The sequence below is a fragment of the Lactuca serriola genome, chromosome 5 (genome assembly GCF_051521515.1).
Source record: "Lactuca serriola cultivar US96UC23 chromosome 5, Lser_US96UC23_V15, whole genome shotgun sequence".
NCBI classification, from domain to species: Eukaryota; Viridiplantae; Streptophyta; class Magnoliopsida; order Asterales; family Asteraceae; genus Lactuca; species Lactuca serriola.
In genome coordinates, this window is record NC_136412.1 from 262,212,779 (window position 1) to 262,235,459 (window position 22,681).

The 22,681-nt window shown below is 37.2% G+C and overlaps 1 non-coding gene across 1 annotated transcript; it reads right to left on the reverse strand.

The window, feature by feature from the left end:
• Positions 1-8,370: 8,370 nt before the first annotated feature.
• On the reverse strand, positions 8,371-8,567 carry LOC145056324 (U2 spliceosomal RNA). The gene has a single exon (XR_013685805.1). It is a non-coding gene; the product is annotated as a U2 spliceosomal RNA (small nuclear RNA).
• Between the last annotated feature and the right edge of the window lie 14,114 nt (positions 8,568-22,681).

Sequence of the window (22,681 nt, forward strand, 5' to 3'; positions counted from 1 at the left end):
GACCCAAGAAAAAGCCCGTAATTGTTCGTTGTTCCTTTCCAAGATACTATCCGCTTTTTCTACCAACATGTCCCGCTCTTTTCATCATCTTCACCTAAAATCACTTCCAATTCGATTCTAACATTTACGGGATGACTTTTACCGAACAAATATATTTAGAATAAAAAAACGCTCAATAAATAACATTATATTCGAATTTAGTTAATGGATGAAACGGAAAAATCCATCTTCGACAATCGAAACTCAATGCCCGCTCTTGTTTTACCATCTGTGATGTTTATTTTTTCAGTTGAATCTACTTAAAGGTGCTATAGTCCATGTTCTAACAGCATCACCACATCATTTAAGCCGTCCATTTCAACTTTCAAGTAGTACGATATCTAGCAGTGGGTCTCCATTAATGGGACTTGACACTCAAAACAAGCTTCTAAAAAAAGGAATTGTAATTCAAGTGATCGCGTGGATGTAATTGATGAAGTAACTTGACTACTATCAACCCCCTTTTGCTTCAAATTCCAAATTTCATCCATCACATCAATCTTCTCCTCTCATTCTATCTGTATCTTGTTCTCTACGTCACCATAAGAATTCCTCGTGCTCATGACTTGGTCCCCCGGCATCGCTTTTCGTCTCATATCAATATTGCCCATAGTTATAAATATAAGATATGACAAGATGAGATTAAATAGGTACAAGACTCGTACGTTAAGTTCCACTTACCGGAAAAACTCTAGATTCTAAAACTTAATTCAGTTTCCGATAATGTCAACCCCCATCAAACCCTCGTGGTTTCGACATGGATTAAGACGAACTTCCATCTTCATTGGCATTATTTGACTTTTTTGATCTTTCCTTATCATTAGTTATGCTTTCACAGTGGCCATGTCTTCCATAGATATTTGTTTGCTCGGATTAGTACTATCACCCTCAAAACACATGTCATCCCTCTCACGTATACCTTTATCTTTCCAACTTGATTTGATTGACCCGTGTATGTTGAACAGCCTCCACAAAAACATCCTCCTCCTCGTTTCCACTCACATCATCGCCATTAACCGAGTTACTATATTCTTCTTGTTGGCTTATATCATCCATATTCTTTTAAATGTTATGAATCTGTCATCTAATCCCACTACTAGAAAACAGCCCTTTAATGACACGCTTTTTACGACACGCACTGATTAATGATACGTAAAAGGGCGTGCCCTTAAAATAGTGTTATCTTTCCAAAAAATTTAAGGATTTACGTCACGCATTATTGCGTGCCCTTAATTTAGTGTCTCAAGAAAAAAATCAAAAACACGGAGGGCGCTTTATCTTAAACGTGCGTCGTCTGTACTTGTCGCTTTATAATTTTAATGAAACGCGCTTTTAGTTGACAAGGGGGGAAACGAAAACCCCAAAATTTTTAAAACACGCCTCGTTTTTTCTACCTTCTATCTATCTTTCAAATTTGCAATCCACTCTCCCCTCTCTGATACTCTCTCCTCTAGATCTCCCTTCATTCTCTACCTCCCGTCTCTCTTAAAACCCTAAGCCATCGCTACCTCCCTTCTATCTAGCATGTGCTAGGGTTTTATTTTCTTCCAAGCTTCCGCTTCTCTCGTTTTCTCTCAACTCAGTAATGCGAGGGTTATGAAATAAAGAAAACCCCCAATGCTCCATAAAGCCCCTTTCTGAAAAAATATCATGTAAGCGTGGAGACGGAGTCTGAAATCATCAACAGGAGAACAAGAAGATAAAGCGAAGGTAAATCGTAATTGATCTGCGAGGTCTCCTCATCAATGACGTCGACCAAATCTAAAATCTCGAATTCAAAGAATTATTCGGAGAACTTAGGTGTTAACACAAGAGGCCCCAGGTGAATTCCAATTAATTTGTAAGTATTTTGGTTCAATATTGTTTATTCTCAAAGTGTTGGTTGTAGGGGTAAAGTTGTTATATTCACATCATAGTCTTTTCTCAAGTTTCGTGAGTTAGAATCTCAATTTTTTTCATTAGATTGACTAACTTCATTGGATCGGAAGATGTTCCCGCTGATTCTACTAGTTGGGAAGCTAATCGCAAGTGGGTCGGGGGGGGGGGGGGGGGGGGGAACAAAAGGTCCCATTACTCAGGTATTCAAATCTCATGATTCTATGGTCTGGGAGGCGAAATCTAAAGATACTGAAAGGAATTGGAAGAAATGAAAAGAAGAAGAAATAATTTGTAAAATATGTGGAGAATTCGACCATTTTACTCAGGTGTTCAAATCTCATGATTCTGTCAGCATCATCTTATAAAATGGTTGTTCTTAGCTCTTTAAGATTTTTAAATACATGCTGGCTGTGTTAGGCTCAACTATCTAATTCATCAACAACTAATATCTCAATATGTGATTTCAGAGTGAGCTTCAGAGTGAAGCCCTAAAAGAAGCCATTACTCAAATCACCACAGATGCAAAAGAGAAGAACCATAATTTCACTGAAACCATTGAACTCCAAATTGGACTCAAGAACTACGACCCAAGAAAAAGCCCGTAATTGTTCGTTGTTCCTTTCCAAGATACTATCCGCTTTTTCTACCAACATGTCCCGCTCTTTTCATCATCTTCACCTAAAATCACTTCCAATTCGATTCTAACATTTACGGGATGACTTTTACCGAACAAATATATTTAGAATAAAAAAACGCTCAATAAATAACATTATATTCGAATTTAGTTAATGGATGAAACGGAAAAATCCATCTTCGACAATCGAAACTCAATGCCCGCTCTTGTTTTACCATCTGTGATGTTTATTTTTTCAGTTGAATCTACATAAAGGTGCTATAGTCCATGTTCTAACAGCATCACCGCATCATTTAAGCCGTCCATTTCAACTTTCAAGTAGTACTATATCTAGCCGTGGGTCTCCATTAATGGGACTCGAAACTCAAAACAAGCTTCTAAAATAAAGGAATTGTAAAGTGATCGCGTGGATGTAATTGATGAAGTAACTTGACTGCTATCAACCCCCTTTTGCTTCAAATTCCAAATTTCATCCATCACATCAATCTTCTCCTCTCATTCTATCTGTATCTTGTTCTCTACGTCATCATAAGAATTCCTCGTGCTCATGACTTGGTCCCCCGGCATCGCTTTTCGTCTCATATCAATATTACCCTTAGTTATAAATATAAGATACGACAAGATGAGATTAAATAGGTACAAGACTCGTACGTTAAGTTCCACTTACCGGAAAAACTCTAGATTCTAAAACTTAATTCAGTCTCGGATAATGTCAACACCCAAATAGGCACAACACTTATATTTGCCGAAAAATCTAAAGTAGCAACATACTTCAAACATCCTCGTTTATCTATCGACTTTTACCTTTGAAAGATTTTATCTTAAATCGTCGATTAGCCAACAACTTAGCAATGAGTTTGTATCCTAACACAATCAAACTAAGTGGTCGATAATGTATAACTTTCAATGAGCTACCCACCTTTGGAATTAGAGTGATGAAAGAACCATTACAGCCATGTGGAATATTAGCTTAAATAAGAAACTCCGTGACACCATCAAAAATATCATACTTCGAGAAGCCATTTGCACCCGGAACTTTATCCCCTTCGCACGACCAAACAACACTTTTAATTTCCTCAATCGTGCACAGAACTTCCGAACAATCGTCTTGATATGACACGAGATTTGTACACCGTGTGCTATGTTTTTGAACACTCTTGCCATCGAACCTGTTAAATTTTATTTATTACTAAAATAATCTTATCACCAATTTGCAGGACCATGCTGCTAATTGACTGTTTTTTTACCACGAATAATAAGTTGCACGTTTATTCTATTAAGAATACTAAGAATACTGTCAACGTACTTTGCTTTTCCGTCCCCTTCAAATTCTCCGTTAAATCTTAGCTTCTTTAATAACATCTAAAGTTTTCAATTTCTCGTAATCATGATTTTTCTCAAAATATTCAAACGATCCCCCATTACTTTTGGAGTGGCATTTTCCTTGATCAATCTCACATCGTCAAAATCATCCCATTTCATGCAACAATTATACAAGTTGAAAGCTGCCACCACATGTTTGAAAAAAAAACGTGTCTCTAATATGGAATTGATTTCTCCAACGCTGGTGACATAAAACCCGAAATATCTACAAGATTCCTGAAAACTGAAAATCTATCCAATTTGCTAATTTTCCACCATTAACACTAATTTGGGTAAAATCATACCCACCCATAGAATGTTTCTTATCAAGTAACCCTTCTTTTATGAATGAAATCATTAAATGAATTTGTCGTATCTTGAGAAAAAACCAAACCTACCCTCTCGAAATGTGAATCTGATAGAAAACTTGTATAAATTGTGTATTCATGAAAAACTTAGGAAACACCCACTCCCCTTCGACAATAATAATTTATTCCTTCCCATTAAATCTATTCAATTCAACTACCGAAGGATCCCAAATGCATAGTAATAACCCTTTGGCCCTTTCCCTAAATACTCTATAATTTTACAAGATCTAATGGACCATACATGTTTCTTGAATCCCAAAAAATTTAACAATATGCGTTCTACACAACTTCATGTCTTTATTCGGTTTGTCGTTGCTCCCGATCCCACTAATATTTAAGAGAAAGAATATTCAATTATCCATTGTGTAACGGACCATACATGTTCCTTGAATCCCAAAAAATTTAACAATATGCGTTCTACACAACTTCATGTCTTTATTCGGTTTGTCGTTGCTCCCGATGCCACTAATATTTAAGAGAAAGAATATTCAATTATCCGTTGTGTTCTCACTCGATAATTTAAGAATGTATGATTCATACCCTTTCGATTTCCTGACGTGGCTTGGTAGGAGGATGAATAAACCGGCTTATCCAACGAATTCTCGACATCAAAATCATGTTCCTTGGCGGTGGGTTGCTTCCGGAACCCCTCGACACCAACCCAATGAAATCGACCCCCATCAAACCCTCGTGGTTTTGACATGGATTAAGACGAACTTCCATCTTCATTGGCATTATTTGACTTTTTTTAATCTTTCCTTATCATTAGTTATGCTTTCAGAGTGGCCATGTCTTCCCTAGATATTTGTTTGTTCGGATTAGTACTATCACCCTCAAAACACATGTCATCCCTCTCGCGTATACCTTTATCTTTCCAACTTGATTTTATTGACCCGTGTATATTGAACACCCTCCACAAAAACATCCTCCTCCTCGTTTCCACTCACATCATCGCCATTAACCGAGTTACTGTATTCTTCTTGTTGGCTTATATCATCCATATTCTTTTAAATGTTATGAATCTGTCATCTAATCCCTTTCACGCACACTTTATACTTCACCTCTTCAATTTCCACCGTAACAAACTCTTCTATTTTGTGATTTTATGATGGTTTTTAAAGATGCTCCCCCCTTAAATGTGTCTTTATTTTTTATCCCTGTCAATAAACATAGCTTCATCCCAAGAAATTGCAATTTTCTTGAATGCAACAGATGTACAAGCACACATCGAAAAGGAACGCCCTCAATTTCAAGCCACACCATCCTTTCATCAACCAAAAAGTTATTTGTTAACAACCTCATCTCCTTAAAGTACCAATATTCTCTTCGTATTTTCTGAACTTAATGCAAGGATTTTGATACTTAAATCCAATACACACGCACGTCCCACAATACAGTTAACTTTAATTTCGTTAAATCATTCTTCACTACACACCTTATACAAGATTTCATTGAGATTCACATTCTGAAGACACCCAAGATCCATACACAATAAGTCAAGCACAATCTACATATATTTTATTCCTAAAAAATATTATATGTTCATGTTGACTATGTGTCTCCCCTTCCCCGTTGACATCGAGGCATAATATTTTGAATTTCCTTCCTAAATTGAGTTTTCTTACCATTTGAATTTACTTGTGGTCTTGGTTGATCTGTGTGGGCTCATATTATTTTCTCTTCCCTTATAAACCTCGCAGTCGAAGAAAATAAAAGAAATCTCCCAATCGATATGGTGCAAAAGTTTTGAATCAAACACTACTTATTATCAACATCTAAGAATTTGGCAATAGAAAGCTTCATCCCTAACAACTTCCTTGACATATAAACATCTACAACCACTCTATATTTTAACCTATCTTCCATAGATCCTTCATCTCCAAATCCCCCTGAAAAAGTTGTATCAAATGTCGTGAAAGACAAATCTCCCACCTTTTTTAAATTAGGGTTCTCGTTTGATTCGATTTTCTTTCCAAACACCATTAACAATGACCCCCCCCCCCCCCCCGGGCGCCCACAAGAACGCTATATAGAGGTCAACCCTAGTTTTTTTTTTTCAAAACGTTTCACAATTAACATTGTATGTGGTTTACCACTTTGAAGCGTATTCATCTTTCATTTTCATCCAACACCTGATTTCATGCCCTTATATCGAAAAATAACTAGGATTTTGATTTTTTAAACTTATGTAATGTTGGTGTTGTATTTTGAAAATATATTTGAGCTTTGCAGTATCGGTTTGATATTTCACTTTTTAACATTTATACTAAAAATAACATCACATAAGTTCCTATACGTGTTAGCTCAGTTACATAGACCATGTAGCGACTTGGTCAGGAGGATAGGAAGCCATTGACTCCACGTATTTCTTATATAAAAAGAGTGAAATGAGCCATTAACTATGGGATTACCGAAATAAGTCGGGTAGTGCCCGTGATGGACTTGCCTTTGCGGCTAAGTACTTGACTTCAAAGATAGCTAGCTAGTTTCAATGAAGAAAGAGGAGTTGTACCAAAAGAACATGCTTTCTACCCCTTCTACTTGCACATGGACAGAAATGGACAGAATACCCTATAAAGCTTTACTTTTTCTATTCCATATGATTGACTTTGGTCTTTTCCTTCACACCTTTGGTGGAATGCAAAGAAGGCCTCCTGTTCCCTATGATTGACTTTGGGCTTTTCCTGTACCCCTTAGGTGGAATGCGAAGAAGGCCTCCTTCCGGTGGAGGGGGGGTCCGAGACATCAATGAGATACCACTCTGGAAGAGCTAGAATTTTCAGGAGGTTCAGGCCAAGGGAGAGTCTCATGTAGAAAGTTTCTATAATGTAATAGAATTTAGCCACAAAATTAATTTTATCTAGATGTCCACGTAATATAACATTTCAAAAATCCAATCTCAATAACTTAGTCGTTGATTGGAAATGTTCTTAGGGATCTAACTCGGGTTCTCTTCATGTATGTTGATGCGTGCCTGCAAAGAAAAATCTAAAAAAAAAAAAAAAATCTTACCAAAAATAAAATCACATATGTCCTAGCGTTTCTTATATATTTAATACGGCTAATACAAAGCAATCAGTTTATCGAGATGTCCCCACAATATAGCATTTCAATGATCCATTTCAAATAAGTTATTTGTATTTAAGAAATGGTTACATGCTTTTAACTAGGGGTTTATTTCGTTATGTTAAATACAAGTTTGCAATTTAAAATAGGTACCGCTTACGAAGAAAAATTACAAACAAATCGTCATGTCAATGATGCGTTTTCAATTCCCCTGTATCTTAAACCGAGAGACCCTAAGGTAGATATTAGGGTTTGGGTTAAACATGCCCCGATAAGGCGCAAATTATAGATTTCCGGCCGATCGGTCCGTAATTGTTGCATCAAGCAAGTCGGAGTCTATGAGATTCTAGGTTTAGTGTTTACGGTATATCGTATTCCGTTCTATATAAGTTGAAGTGATTGGTTTCTCATATATAATTGTGTCATGTTCTGTATTGTTTAAACAAAAAGTATGATGTGTGAAGTATGATTATTTTCAATAACATAAACATTAAATCAGATTACATAAAAAGTAAATCGATTGCACGGTAGTGTCAACATTGCGGGCGGAAGCTTCTATTTGGCGTTGGTGTTATGTTTTGATGGGACAACATTTCCCGAAGCTTTTATAAGTAAGACGGACCTTTGTCGTCATCTCTTCAGACTGATTGTCTTTCCCACTGCAATCCTGCTTGTGGGGTACCAGGATAGTCATACAAGTTGATGATAAGTTGGACTAGAAAGAAACCATCAGATGGTTTCGAAGAACCAAAATCCCTTGATGTCGTTGGAGATGGTTTTGTTTTACATGACGCGAAGTCCAATTACAATGTGTTGGTGGAATTGTTAATCAAAAGGAAATTTAAGTTTGTGTAGGTATATATTAGTGACTGCTCCCACATTGGTGTGTGAAGGATTCCAAGACGATTTTATAAACTTACGGGAGTGGGTTCACATCAGACACAGCAAAGACTTGTTTCAAATTTTTAAGACTTTTCAAGTATAAAAGCTTTAAGCTATTCTTAAACATTGGACCAAGTATTGGAGGGGTACGCCGGGCCTTGGCTGTAGTGTAAGACCAAGGCGACACATGAAGAACCCCAGCAGCAAGCTACTGTAACGGGCCTTCCCCCATAAAAAATAAGATTAATATCGAGTGGGCCGATGGCCCACATATCAGATATTAAACTGATAAGAACAGATACTACACTTGATCTTAGCCAAAAGGCCGAGAAAGGTATGCTTATTCCCCTCCAGGGCTTCCCTTTTTGTACTCGCCTCCCTCTTGCCTGCTTCCTTCATTCACCCGATGTGGGAATTCGGATGCAGACACTTTCGCTTTCGCTGCCAGCTCCCTTCCTTCACCAACAAAAACAACTTCAATGGAGTATTATTCTTTTACTTCTTTACTTTCTCTATATATATTCAAATCAAACTTACACTCTACTACTGCATATGCATATGTGTTTATGATTGCATTGCTTTTTCTTTTCTTATTTTTCTGTAGTTTAAATTCACTCCACGCCAACAAACAGCACAACTTCATTTCATGCTCGATTACAAATGGCTCCTTCCACTCATGTACCTACTATGCTTTGCTTTAATTTCTCCATTTTGTTTTTATCACATATCTATTAAGTAAACACAACAGCTAATGGACAAACTCAAACTTCTCAGATAAGTCCGACTTCTTAAAATCCATTCTATCAAAATATGTGTTTTTAATCAACATAATCCTTTTAGCTTGTTTTGCTGATAAAAATCACATTACATCTTCAAACCATATAAATTTATAATCATATCCAACACATTTCTTACTCGTTTGAAAACCTCACAAAAATTATTTTTCCGGGCAACCCTTTCTTCGTTATGTCATCCCGCTCTCGCTCTCAGGTATTGAATATTCAACCATACATTATGTTTCCCGTAATTGTTCGCTGTTCCTTTCCAAGATACTATCCGCTTTTTCAACCAACATGTCCCGCTCTTTTCATCATCTTCACCTAAAATCACTTCCAATTCGATTCTAACATTTACGGGATGACTTTTACCGAACAAATATATTTAGAATAAAAAAACGCTCAATAAATAACATTATATTCGAATTTAGTTAATGGATGAAACGGAAAAATCCATCTTCGACAATCGAAACTCAATGCCCGCTCTTGTTTTACCATCTGTGATGTTTATTTTTTCAGTTGAATCTACATAAAGGTGCTATGGTCCATGTTCTAACAGCATCACCGCATCATTTAAGCCGTCCATTTCAACTTTCAAGTAGTACTATATCTAGCCGTGGGTCTCCATTAATGGGACTCGAAACTCAAAACAAGCTTCTAAAATAAAGGAATTGTAAAGTGATCGCGTGGATGTAATTGATGAAGTAACTTGACTGCTATCAACCCCCTTTTGCTTCAAATTCCAAATTTCATCCATCACATCAATCTTCTCCTCTCATTCTATCTGTATCTTGTTCTCTACGTCATCATAAGAATTCCTCGTGCTCATGACTTGGTCCCCCGGCATCGCTTTTCGTCTCATATCAATATTACCCTTAGTTATAAATATAAGATACGACAAGATGAGATTAAATAGGTACAAGACTCGTACGTTAAGTTCCACTTACCGGAAAAACTCTAGATTCTAAAACTTAATTCAGTCTCGGATAATGTCAACACCCAAATAGGCACAACACTTATATTTGCCGAAAAATCTAAAGTAGCAACATACTTCAAACATCCTCGTTTATCTATCGACTTTTACCTTTGAAAGATTTTATCTTAAATCGTCGATTAGCCAACAACTTAGCAATGAGTTTGTATCCTAACACAATCAAACTAAGTGGTCGATAATGTATAACTTTCAATGAGCTACCCACCTTTGGAATTAGAGTGATGAAAGAACCATTACAGCCATGTGGAATATTAGCTTAAATAAGAAACTCCGTGACACCATCAAAAATATCATAGTTCGAGAAGCCATTTGCACCCGGAACTTTATCCCCTTCGCACGACCAAACAACACTTTTAATTTCCTCAATCGTGCACAGAACTTCCGAACAATCGTCTTGATATGACACGAGATTTGTACACCGTGTGCTATGTTTTTGAACACTCTCGCCTTCGAACCTGTTAAATTTTATTTATTACTAAAATAATCTTCTCACCAATTTGCGGATCATGCTGCTAATTGACTGTTTTTGTACCACGAATAATAAGTTGCATGTGTCTTCTATTAAGAATACTAAGAATACTGTCAACGTACTTTGCTTTTCCGTCCCCTTCAAATTCTTCGTTTAATCTTAGCTTCTTTAATAACATCTAAAGTTTTCAATTTCTCGTAATCATGATTTTTCTCAAAATATTCAAACGATCCCCCATTACTTTTGGAGTGGCATTTTCCTTGATCAATCTCACATCGTCAAAATAATCCCATTTCATGCAACAATTATACAAGTTGAAAGCTGCCACCACATGTTTGAAAAAAAAAAACGTGTCTCTAATATGGAATTGATTTCTCCAACGATGGTGACATTAAACCCGAAATATCTACAAGATTCCTGAAAACTGAAAATCTATCCAGTTTGCTAATTTTTCACCATTAACACTAATTGGGTAAAATCATACCCACCCATAGAATGTTTCTTATCAAGTAACCCTTCTTTTATGAATGAAATCATTAAATGAATTTGTCGTATCTTGAGGAAAAACCAAACCTACCCTCTCGGAATGTGAATCTGATAGAAAACTTGTATAAATTGTGTATTCATGAAAAACTTAGGAAACACCCACTCCCCTTCGACAATAATAATTTATTCCTTCCCATTAAATCTATTCAATTCAACCACCGAAGGATCCCAAATGCATAGTAATAACCCATTGGCCCTTTCCCTAAATACTCTATAATTTTACAAGATCTAACGGACCATACATGTTTCTTGAATCCCAAAAAATTTAACAATATGCATTCTACACAACTTCATGTCTTTATTCGGTTTGTCGTTGCTCCCGATCCCACTAATATTTAAGAGAAAGAATATTCAATTATCCATTGTGTTCTCACTCGATAATTTAAGAATGTATGATTCATACCCTTTCGATTTTCTGGCGTGGCTTAGTAGGAGGATGAATAAACCGGCTTATCCAACGAATTCTCGACATCAAAATCATGTTCCTTGACGGTGGGTTGCTTCCGGAACCCCTCGACACCAACACAATGAAATCGACCCCCATCAAACCCTCGTGGTTTCGACATGGATTAAGACGAACTTCCATCTTCATTGGCATTATTTGACTTTTTTGATCTTTCCTTATCATTAGTTATGCTTTCACAGTGGCCATGTCTTCCATAGATATTTGTTTGCTCGGATTAGTACTATCACCCTCAAAACACATGTCATCCCTCTCACGTATACCTTTATCTTTCCAACTTGATTTGATTGACCCGTGTATGTTGAACAGCCTCCACAAAAACATCCTCCTCCTCGTTTCCACTCACATCATCGCCATTAACCGAGTTACTATATTCTTCTTGTTGGCTTATATCATCCATATTCTTTTAAATGTTATGAATCTGTCATCTAATCCCACTACTAGAAAACAGACCTTTAATGACACGCTTTTTACGACACGCACTGATTAATGATACGTAAAAGGGCGTGCCCTTAAAATAGTGTTATCTTTCCAAAAAATTTAAGGATTTACGTCACGCATTATTGCGTGCCCTTAATTTAGTGTCTCAAGAAAAAAATCAAAAACACGGAGGGCGCTTTATCTTAAACGTGCGTCGTCTGTACTTGTCGCTTTATAATTTTAATGAAACGCGCTTTTAGTTGACAAGGGGGGAAACGAAAACCCCAAAATTTTTAAAACACGCCTCGTTTTTTCTACCTTCTATCTATCTTTCAAATTTGCAATCCACTCTCCCCTCTCTGATACTCTCTCCTCTAGATCTCCCTTCATTCTCTACCTCCCGTCTCTCTTAAAACCCTAAGCCATCGCTGCCTCCCTTCTATCTAGCATGTGCTAGGGTTTTATTTTCTTCCAAGCTTCCGCTTCTCTCGTTTTCTCTCAACTCAGTAATGCGAGGGTTATGAAATAAAGAAAACCCCCAATGCTCCACAAAGCCCCTTTCTGAAAAAATATCATGTAAGCGTGGAGACGGAGTCTGAAATCATCAACAGGAGAACAAGAAGATAAAGCGAAGGTAAATCGTAATTGATCTGCGAGGTCTCCTCATCAATGACGTCGACCAAATCTAAAATCTCGAATTCAAAGAATTATTCGGAGAACTTAGGTGTTAACACAAGAGGTCCCAGGTGAATTCCAATTAATTTGTAAGTATTTTGGTTCAATATTGTTTATTCTCAAAGTGTTGGTTGTAGGGGTAAAGTTGTTATATTCACATCATAGTCTTTTCTCAAGTTTCGTGAGTTAGAATCTCAATTTTTTTCATTAGATTGACTAACTTCATTGGATCGGAAGATGTTCCCGCTGATTCTACTAGTTGGGAAGCTAATCGCAAGTGGGTCGGGGGGGGGGGGGGGGAACAAAAGGTCCCATTACTCAGATATTTAAATCTCATGATTCTATGGTCTGGGAGGCGAAATCTAAAGATACTGAAAGGAATTGGAAGAAATGAAAAGAAGAAGAAATAATTTGTAAAATATGTGGAGAATTCGACCATTTTACTCAGGTGTTCAAATCTCATGATTCTGTCAGCATCATCTTATAAAATGGTTGTTCTTAGCTCTTTAAGATTTTTAAATACATGCTGGCTGTGTTAGGCTCAACTATCTAATTCATCAACAACTAATATCTCAATATGTGATTTTCAGAGTGAGCTTCAGAGTGAAGCCCTAAAAGAAGCCATTACTCAAATCACCACAGATGCAAAAGAGAAGAACCATAATTTCACTGAAACCATTGAACTCCAAATTGGACTCAAGAACTACGACCCAAGAAAAAGCCCGTAATTGTTCGTTGTTCCTTTCCAAGATACTATCCGCTTTTTCTACCAACATGTCCCGCTCTTTTCATCATCTTCACCTAAAATCACTTCCAATTCGATTCTAACATTTACGGGATGACTTTTACCGAACAAATATATTTAGAATAAAAAAACGCTCAATAAATAACATTATATTCGAATTTAGTTAATGGATGAAACGGAAAAATCCATCTTCGACAATCGAAACTCAATGCCCGCTCTTGTTTTACCATCTGTGATGTTTATTTTTTCAGTTGAATCTACTTAAAGGTGCTATAGTCCATGTTCTAACAGCATCACCACATCATTTAAGCCGTCCATTTCAACTTTCAAGTAGTACGATATCTAGCAGTGGGTCTCCATTAATGGGACTTGACACTCAAAACAAGCTTCTAAAAAAAGGAATTGTAATTCAAGTGATCGCGTGGATGTAATTGATGAAGTAACTTGACTACTATCAACCCCCTTTTGCTTCAAATTCCAAATTTCATCCATCACATCAATCTTCTCCTCTCATTCTATCTGTATCTTGTTCTCTACGTCACCATAAGAATTCCTCGTGCTCATGACTTGGTCCCCCGGCATCGCTTTTCGTCTCATATCAATATTACCCATAGTTATAAATATAAGATATGACAAGATGAGATTAAATAGGTACAAGACTCGTACGTTAAGTTCCACTTACCGGAAAAACTCTAGATTCTAAAACTTAATTCAGTTTCCGATAATGTCAACCCCCATCAAACCCTCGTGGTTTCGACATGGATTAAGACGAACTTCCATCTTCATTGGCATTATTTGACTTTTTTGATCTTTCCTTATCATTAGTTATGCTTTCACAGTGGCCATGTCTTCCATAGATATTTGTTTGCTCGGATTAGTACTATCACCCTCAAAACACATGTCATCCCTCTCACGTATACCTTTATCTTTCCAACTTGATTTGATTGACCCGTGTATGTTGAACAGCCTCCACAAAAACATCCTCCTCCTCGTTTCCACTCACATCATCGCCATTAACCGAGTTACTATATTCTTCTTGTTGGCTTATATCATCCATATTCTTTTAAATGTTATGAATCTGTCATCTAATCCCACTACTAGAAAACAGCCCTTTAATGACACGCTTTTTACGACACGCACTGATTAATGATACGTAAAAGGGCGTGCCCTTAAAATAGTGTTATCTTTCCAAAAAATTTAAGGATTTACGTCACGCATTATTGCGTGCCCTTAATTTAGTGTCTCAAGAAAAAAATCAAAAACACGGAGGGCGCTTTATCTTAAACGTGCGTCGTCTGTACTTGTCGCTTTATAATTTTAATGAAACGCGCTTTTAGTTGACAAGGGGGGAAACGAAAACCCCAAAATTTTTAAAACACGCCTCGTTTTTTCTACCTTCTATCTATCTTTCAAATTTGCAATCCACTCTCCCCTCTCTGATACTCTCTCCTCTAGATCTCCCTTCATTCTCTACCTCCCGTCTCTCTTAAAACCCTAAGCCATCGCTGCCTCCCTTCTATCTAGCATGTGCTAGGGTTTTATTTTCTTCCAAGCTTCCGCTTCTCTCGTTTTCTCTCAACTCAGTAATGCGAGGGTTATGAAATAAAGAAAACCCCCAATGCTCCACAAAGCCCCTTTCTGAAAAAATATCATGTAAGCGTGGAGACGGAGTCTGAAATCATCAACAGGAGAACAAGAAGATAAAGCGAAGGTAAATCGTAATTGATCTGCGAGGTCTCCTCATCAATGACGTCGACCAAATCTAAAATCTCGAATTCAAAGAATTATTCGGAGAACTTAGGTGTTAACACAAGAGGTCCCAGGTGAATTCCAATTAATTTGTAAGTATTTTGGTTCAATATTGTTTATTCTCAAAGTGTTGGTTGTAGGGGTAAAGTTGTTATATTCACATCATAGTCTTTTCTCAAGTTTCGTGAGTTAGAATCTCAATTTTTTTCATTAGATTGACTAACTTCATTGGATCGGAAGATGTTCCCGCTGATTCTACTAGTTGGGAAGCTAATCGCAAGTGGGTCGGGGGGGGGGGGGGGGAACAAAAGGTCCCATTACTCAGATATTCAAATCTCATGATTCTATGGTCTGGGAGGCGAAATCTAAAGATACTGAAAGGAATTGGAAGAAATGAAAAGAAGAAGAAATAATTTGTAAAATATGTGGAGAATTCGACCATTTTACTCAGGTGTTCAAATCTCATGATTCTGTCAGCATCATCTTATAAAATGGTTGTTCTTAGCTCTTTAAGATTTTTAAATACATGCTGGCTGTGTTAGGCTCAACTATCTAATTCATCAACAACTAATATCTCAATATGTGATTTCAGAGTGAGCTTCAGAGTGAAGCCCTAAAAGAAGCCATTACTCAAATCACCACAGATGCAAAAGAGAAGAAGCATAATTTCACTGAAACCATTGAACTCCAAATTGGACTCAAGAACTACGACCCAAGAAAAAGCCCGTAATTGTTCGTTGTTCCTTTCCAAGATACTATCCGCTTTTTCTACCAACATGTCCCGCTCTTTTCATCATCTTCACCTAAAATCACTTCCAATTCGATTCTAACATTTACGGGATGACTTTTACCGAACAAATATATTTAGAATAAAAAAACGCTCAATAAATAACATTATATTCGAATTTAGTTAATGGATGAAACGGAAAAATCCATCTTCGACAATCGAAACTCAATGCCCGCTCTTGTTTTACCATCTGTGATGTTTATTTTTTCAGTTGAATCTACTTAAAGGTGCTATAGTCCATGTTCTAACAGCATCACCACATCATTTAAGCCGTCCATTTCAACTTTCAAGTAGTACGATATCTAGCAGTGGGTCTCCATTAATGGGACTTGACACTCAAAACAAGCTTCTAAAAAAAGGAATTGTAATTCAAGTGATCGCGTGGATGTAATTGATGAAGTAACTTGACTACTATCAACCCCCTTTTGCTTCAAATTCCAAATTTCATCCATCACATCAATCTTCTCCTCTCATTCTATCTGTATCTTGTTCTCTACGTCACCATAAGAATTCCTCGTGCTCATGACTTGGTCCCCCGGCATCGCTTTTCGTCTCATATCAATATTACCCATAGTTATAAATATAAGATATGACAAGATGAGATTAAATAGGTACAAGACTCGTACGTTAAGTTCCACTTACCGGAAAAACTCTAGATTCTAAAACTTAATTCAGTTTCCGATAATGTCAACCCCCATCAAACCCTCGTGGTTTCGACATGGATTAAGACGAACTTCCATCTTCATTGGCATTATTTGACTTTTTTGATCTTTCCTTATCATTAGTTATGCTTTCACAGTGGCCATGTCTTCCATAGATATTTGTTTGCTCGGATTAGTACTATCACCCTCAAAACACATGTCATCCCTCTCACGTATACCTTTATCTTTCCAACTTGATTTGATTGACCCGTGTATGTTGAACAGCCTCCACAAAAACATCCTCCTCCTCGTTTCCACTCACATCATCGCCATTAACCGAGTTACTATATTCTTCTTGTTGACTTATATCATCCATATTCTTTTAAATGTTATGAATCTGTCATCTAATCCCACTACTAGAAAACAGCCCTTTAATGACACGCTTTTTACGACACGCACTGATTAATGATACGTAAAAGGGCGTGCCCTTAAAATAGTGTTATCTTTCCAAAAAATTTAAGGATTTACGTCACGCATTATTGCGTGCCCTTAATTTAGTGTCTCAAGAAAAAAATCAAAAACACGGAGGGCGCTTTATCTTAAACGTGCGTCGTCTGTACTTGTCGCTTTATAATTTTAATGAAACGCGCTTTTAGTTGACAAGGGGGGAAACGAAAACCCCAAAATTTTTAAAACACGCCTCGTTTTTTCTACCTTCTATCTATCTTTCAAATTTGCAATCCACTCTCCCCTCTCTGATACTCTCTCCTCTAGATCTCCCTTCATTCTCTACCTCCCGTCTCTCTTAAAACCCTAAGCCATCGCTGCCTCCCTTCTATCTAGCATGTGCTAGGGTTTTATTTTCTTCCAAGCTTCCGCTTCTCTCGTTTTCTCTCAACTCAGTAATGCGAGGGTTATGAAATAAAGAAAACCCCCAATGCTCCACAAAGCCCCTTTCTGAAAAAATATCATGTAAGCGTGGAGACGGAGTCTGAAATCATCAACAGGAGAACAAGAAGATAAAGCGAAGGTAAATCGTAATTGATCTGCGAGGTCTCCTCATCAATGACGTCGACCAAATCTAAAATCTCGAATTCAAAGAATTATTCGGAGAACTTAGGTGTTAACACAAGAGGTCCCAGGTGAATTCCAATTAATTTGTAAGTATTTTGGTTCAATATTGTTTATTCTCAAAGTGTTGGTTGTAGGGGTAAAGTTGTTATATTCACATCATAGTCTTTTCTCAAGTTTCGTGAGTTAGAATCTCAATTTTTTTCATTAGATTGACTAACTTCATTGGATCGGAAGATGTTCCCGCTGATTCTACTAGTTGGGAAGCTAATCGCAAGTGGGTCGGGGGGGGGGGGGGGGGGGAACAAAAGGTCCCATTACTCAGGTATTCAAATCTCATGATTCTATGGTCTGGGAGGCGAAATCTAAAGATACTGAAAGGAATTGGAAGAAATGAAAAGAAGAAGAAATAATTTGTAAAATATGTGGAGAATTCGACCATTTTACTCAGGTGTTCAAATCTCATGATTCTGTCAGCATCATCTTATAAAATGGTTGTTCTTAGCTCTTTAAGATTTTTAAATACATGCTGGCTGTGTTAGGCTCAACTATCTAATTCATCAACAACTAATATCTCAATATGTGATTTCAGAGTGAGCTTCAGAGTGAAGCCCTAAAAGAAGCCATTACTCAAATCACCACAGATGCAAAAGAGAAGAAGCATAATTTCACTGAAACCATTGAACTCCAAATTGGACTCAAGAACTACGACCCAAGAAAAAGCCCGTAATTGTTCGTTGTTCCTTTCCAAGATACTATCCGCTTTTTCTACCAACATGTCCCGCTCTTTTCATCATCTTCACCTAAAATCACTTCCAATTCGATTCTAACATTTACGGGATGACTTTTACCGAACAAATATATTTAGAATAAAAAAACGCTCAATAAATAACATTATATTCGAATTTAGTTAATGGATGAAACGGAAAAATCCATCTTCGACAATCGAAACTCAATGCCCGCTCTTGTTTTACCATCTGTGATGTTTATTTTTTCAGTTGAATCTACTTAAAGGTGCTATAGTCCATGTTCTAACAGCATCACCACATCATTTAAGCCGTCCATTTCAACTTTCAAGTAGTACGATATCTAGCAGTGGGTCTCCATTAATGGGACTTGACACTCAAAACAAGCTTCTAAAAAAAGGAATTGTAATTCAAGTGATCGCGTGGATGTAATTGATGAAGTAACTTGACTACTATCAACCCCCTTTTGCTTCAAATTCCAAATTTCATCCATCACATCAATCTTCTCCTCTCATTCTATCTGTATCTTGTTCTCTACGTCACCATAAGAATTCCTCGTGCTCATGACTTGGTCCCCCGGCATCGCTTTTCGTCTCATATCAATATTACCCATAGTTATAAATATAAGATATGACAAGATGAGATTAAATAGGTACAAGACTCGTACGTTAAGTTCCACTTACCGGAAAAACTCTAGATTCTAAAACTTAATTCAGTTTCCGATAATGTCAACCCCCATCAAACCCTCGTGGTTTCGACATGGATTAAGACGAACTTCCATCTTCATTGGCATTATTTGACTTTTTTGATCTTTCCTTATCATTAGTTATGCTTTCACAGTGGCCATGTCTTCCATAGATATTTGTTTGCTCGGATTAGTACTATCACCCTCAAAACACATGTCATCCCTCTCACGTATACCTTTATCTTTCCAACTTGATTTGATTGACCCGTGTATGTTGAACAGCCTCCACAAAAACATCCTCCTCCTCGTTTCCACTCACATCATCGCCATTAACCGAGTTACTATATTCTTCTTGTTGACTTATATCATCCATATTCTTTTAAATGTTATGAATCTGTCATCTAATCCCACTACTAGAAAACAGCCCTTTAATGACACGCTTTTTACGACACGCACTGATTAATGATACGTAAAAGGGCGTGCCCTTAAAATAGTGTTATCTTTCCAAAAAATTTAAGGATTTACGTCACGCATTATTGCGTGCCCTTAATTTAGTGTCTCAAGAAAAAAATCAAAAACACGGAGGGCGCTTTATCTTAAACGTGCGTCGTCTGTACTTGTCGCTTTATAATTTTAATGAAACGCGCTTTTAGTTGACAAGGGGGGAAACGAAAACCCCAAAATTTTTAAAACACGCCTCGTTTTTTCTACCTTCTATCTATCTTTCAAATTTGCAATCCACTCTCCCCTCTCTGATACTCTCTCCTCTAGATCTCCCTTCATTCTCTACCTCCCGTCTCTCTTAAAACCCTAAGCCATCGCTGCCTCCCTTCTATCTAGCATGTGCTAGGGTTTTATTTTCTTCCAAGCTTCCGCTTCTCTCGTTTTCTCTCAACTCAGTAATGCGAGGGTTATGAAATAAAGAAAACCCCCAATGCTCCACAAAGCCCCTTTCTGAAAAAATATCATGTAAGCGTGGAGACGGAGTCTGAAATCATCAACAGGAGAACAAGAAGATAAAGCGAAGGTAAATCGTAATTGATCTGCGAGGTCTCCTCATCAATGACGTCGACCAAATCTAAAATCTCGAATTCAAAGAATTATTCGGAGAACTTAGGTGTTAACACAAGAGGTCCCAGGTGAATTCCAATTAATTTGTAAGTATTTTGGTTCAATATTGTTTATTCTCAAAGTGTTGGTTGTAGGGGTAAAGTTGTTATATTCACATCATAGTCTTTTCTCAAGTTTCGTGAGTTAGAATCTCAATTTTTTTCATTAGATTGACTAACTTCATTGGATCGGAAGATGTTCCCGCTGATTCTACTAGTTGGGAAGCTAATCGCAAGTGGGTCGGGGGGGGGGGGGGGAACAAAAGGTCCCATTACTCAGATATTCAAATCTCATGATTCTATGGTCTGGGAGGCGAAATCTAAAGATACTGAAAGGAATTGGAAGAAATGAAAAGAAGAAGAAATAATTTGTAAAATATGTGGAGAATTCGACCATTTTACTCAGGTGTTCAAATCTCATGATTCTGTCAGCATCATCTTATAAAATGGTTGTTCTTAGCTCTTTAAGATTTTTAAATACATGCTGGCTGTGTTAGGCTCAACTATCTAATTCATCAACAACTAATATCTCAATATGTGATTTCAGAGTGAGCTTCAGAGTGAAGCCCTAAAAGAAGCCATTACTCAAATCACCACAGATGCAAAAGAGAAGAAGCATAATTTCACTGAAACCATTGAACTCCAAATTGGACTCAAGAACTACGACCCAAGAAAAAGCCCGTAATTGTTCGTTGTTCCTTTCCAAGATACTATCCGCTTTTTCTACCAACATGTCCCGCTCTTTTCATCATCTTCACCTAAAATCACTTCCAATTCGATTCTAACATTTACGGGATGACTTTTACCGAACAAATATATTTAGAATAAAAAAACGCTCAATAAATAACATTATATTCGAATTTAGTTAATGGATGAAACGGAAAAATCCATCTTCGACAATCGAAACTCAATGCCCGCTCTTGTTTTACCATCTGTGATGTTTATTTTTTCAGTTGAATCTACTTAAAGGTGCTATAGTCCATGTTCTAACAGCATCACCACATCATTTAAGCCGTCCATTTCAACTTTCAAGTAGTACGATATCTAGCAGTGGGTCTCCATTAATGGGACTTGACACTCAAAACAAGCTTCTAAAAAAAGGAATTGTAATTCAAGTGATCGCGTGGATGTAATTGATGAAGTAACTTGACTACTATCAACCCCCTTTTGCTTCAAATTCCAAATTTCATCCATCACATCAATCTTCTCCTCTCATTCTATCTGTATCTTGTTCTCTACGTCACCATAAGAATTCCTCGTGCTCATGACTTGGTCCCCCGGCATCGCTTTTCGTCTCATATCAATATTACCCATAGTTATAAATATAAGATATGACAAGATGAGATTAAATAGGTACAAGACTCGTACGTTAAGTTCCACTTACCGGAAAAACTCTAGATTCTAAAACTTAATTCAGTTTCCGATAATGTCAACCCCCATCAAACCCTCGTGGTTTCGACATGGATTAAGACGAACTTCCATCTTCATTGGCATTATTTGACTTTTTTGATCTTTCCTTATCATTAGTTATGCTTTCACAGTGGCCATGTCTTCCATAGATATTTGTTTGCTCGGATTAGTACTATCACCCTCAAAACACATGTCATCCCTCTCACGTATACCTTTATCTTTCCAACTTGATTTGATTGACCCGTGTATGTTGAACAGCCTCCACAAAAACATCCTCCTCCTCGTTTCCACTCACATCATCGCCATTAACCGAGTTACTATATTCTTCTTGTTGGCTTATATCATCCATATTCTTTTAAATGTTATGAATCTGTCATCTAATCCCACTACTAGAAAACAGCCCTTTAATGACACGCTTTTTACGACACGCACTGATTAATGATACGTAAAAGGGCGTGCCCTTAAAATAGTGTTATCTTTCCAAAAAATTTAAGGATTTACGTCACGCATTATTGCGTGCCCTTAATTTAGTGTCTCAAGAAAAAAATCAAAAACACGGAGGGCGCTTTATCTTAAACGTGCGTCGTCTGTACTTGTCGCTTTATAATTTTAATGAAACGCGCTTTTAGTTGACAAGGGGGGAAACGAAAACCCCAAAATTTTTAAAACACGCCTCGTTTTTTCTACCTTCTATCTATCTTTCAAATTTGCAATCCACTATCCCCTCTCTGATACTCTCTCCTCTAGATCTCCCTTCATTCTCTACCTCCCGTCTCTCTTAAAACCCTAAGCCATCGCTACCTCCCTTCTATCTAGCATGTGCTAGGGTTTTATTTTCTTCCAAGCTTCCGCTTCTCTCGTTTTCTCTCAACTCAGTAATGCGAGGGTTATGAAATAAAGAAAACCCCCAATGCTCCACAAAGCCCCTTTCTGAAAAAATATCATGTAAGCGTGGAGACGGAGTCTGAAATCATCAACAGGAGAACAAGAAGATAAAGCGAAGGTAAATCGTAATTGATCTGCGAGGTCTCCTCATCAATGACGTCGACCAAATCTAAAATCTCGAATTCAAAGAATTATTCGGAGAACTTAGGTGTTAACACAAGAGGTCCCAGGTGAATTCCAATTAATTTGTAAGTATTTTGGTTCAATATTGTTTATTCTCA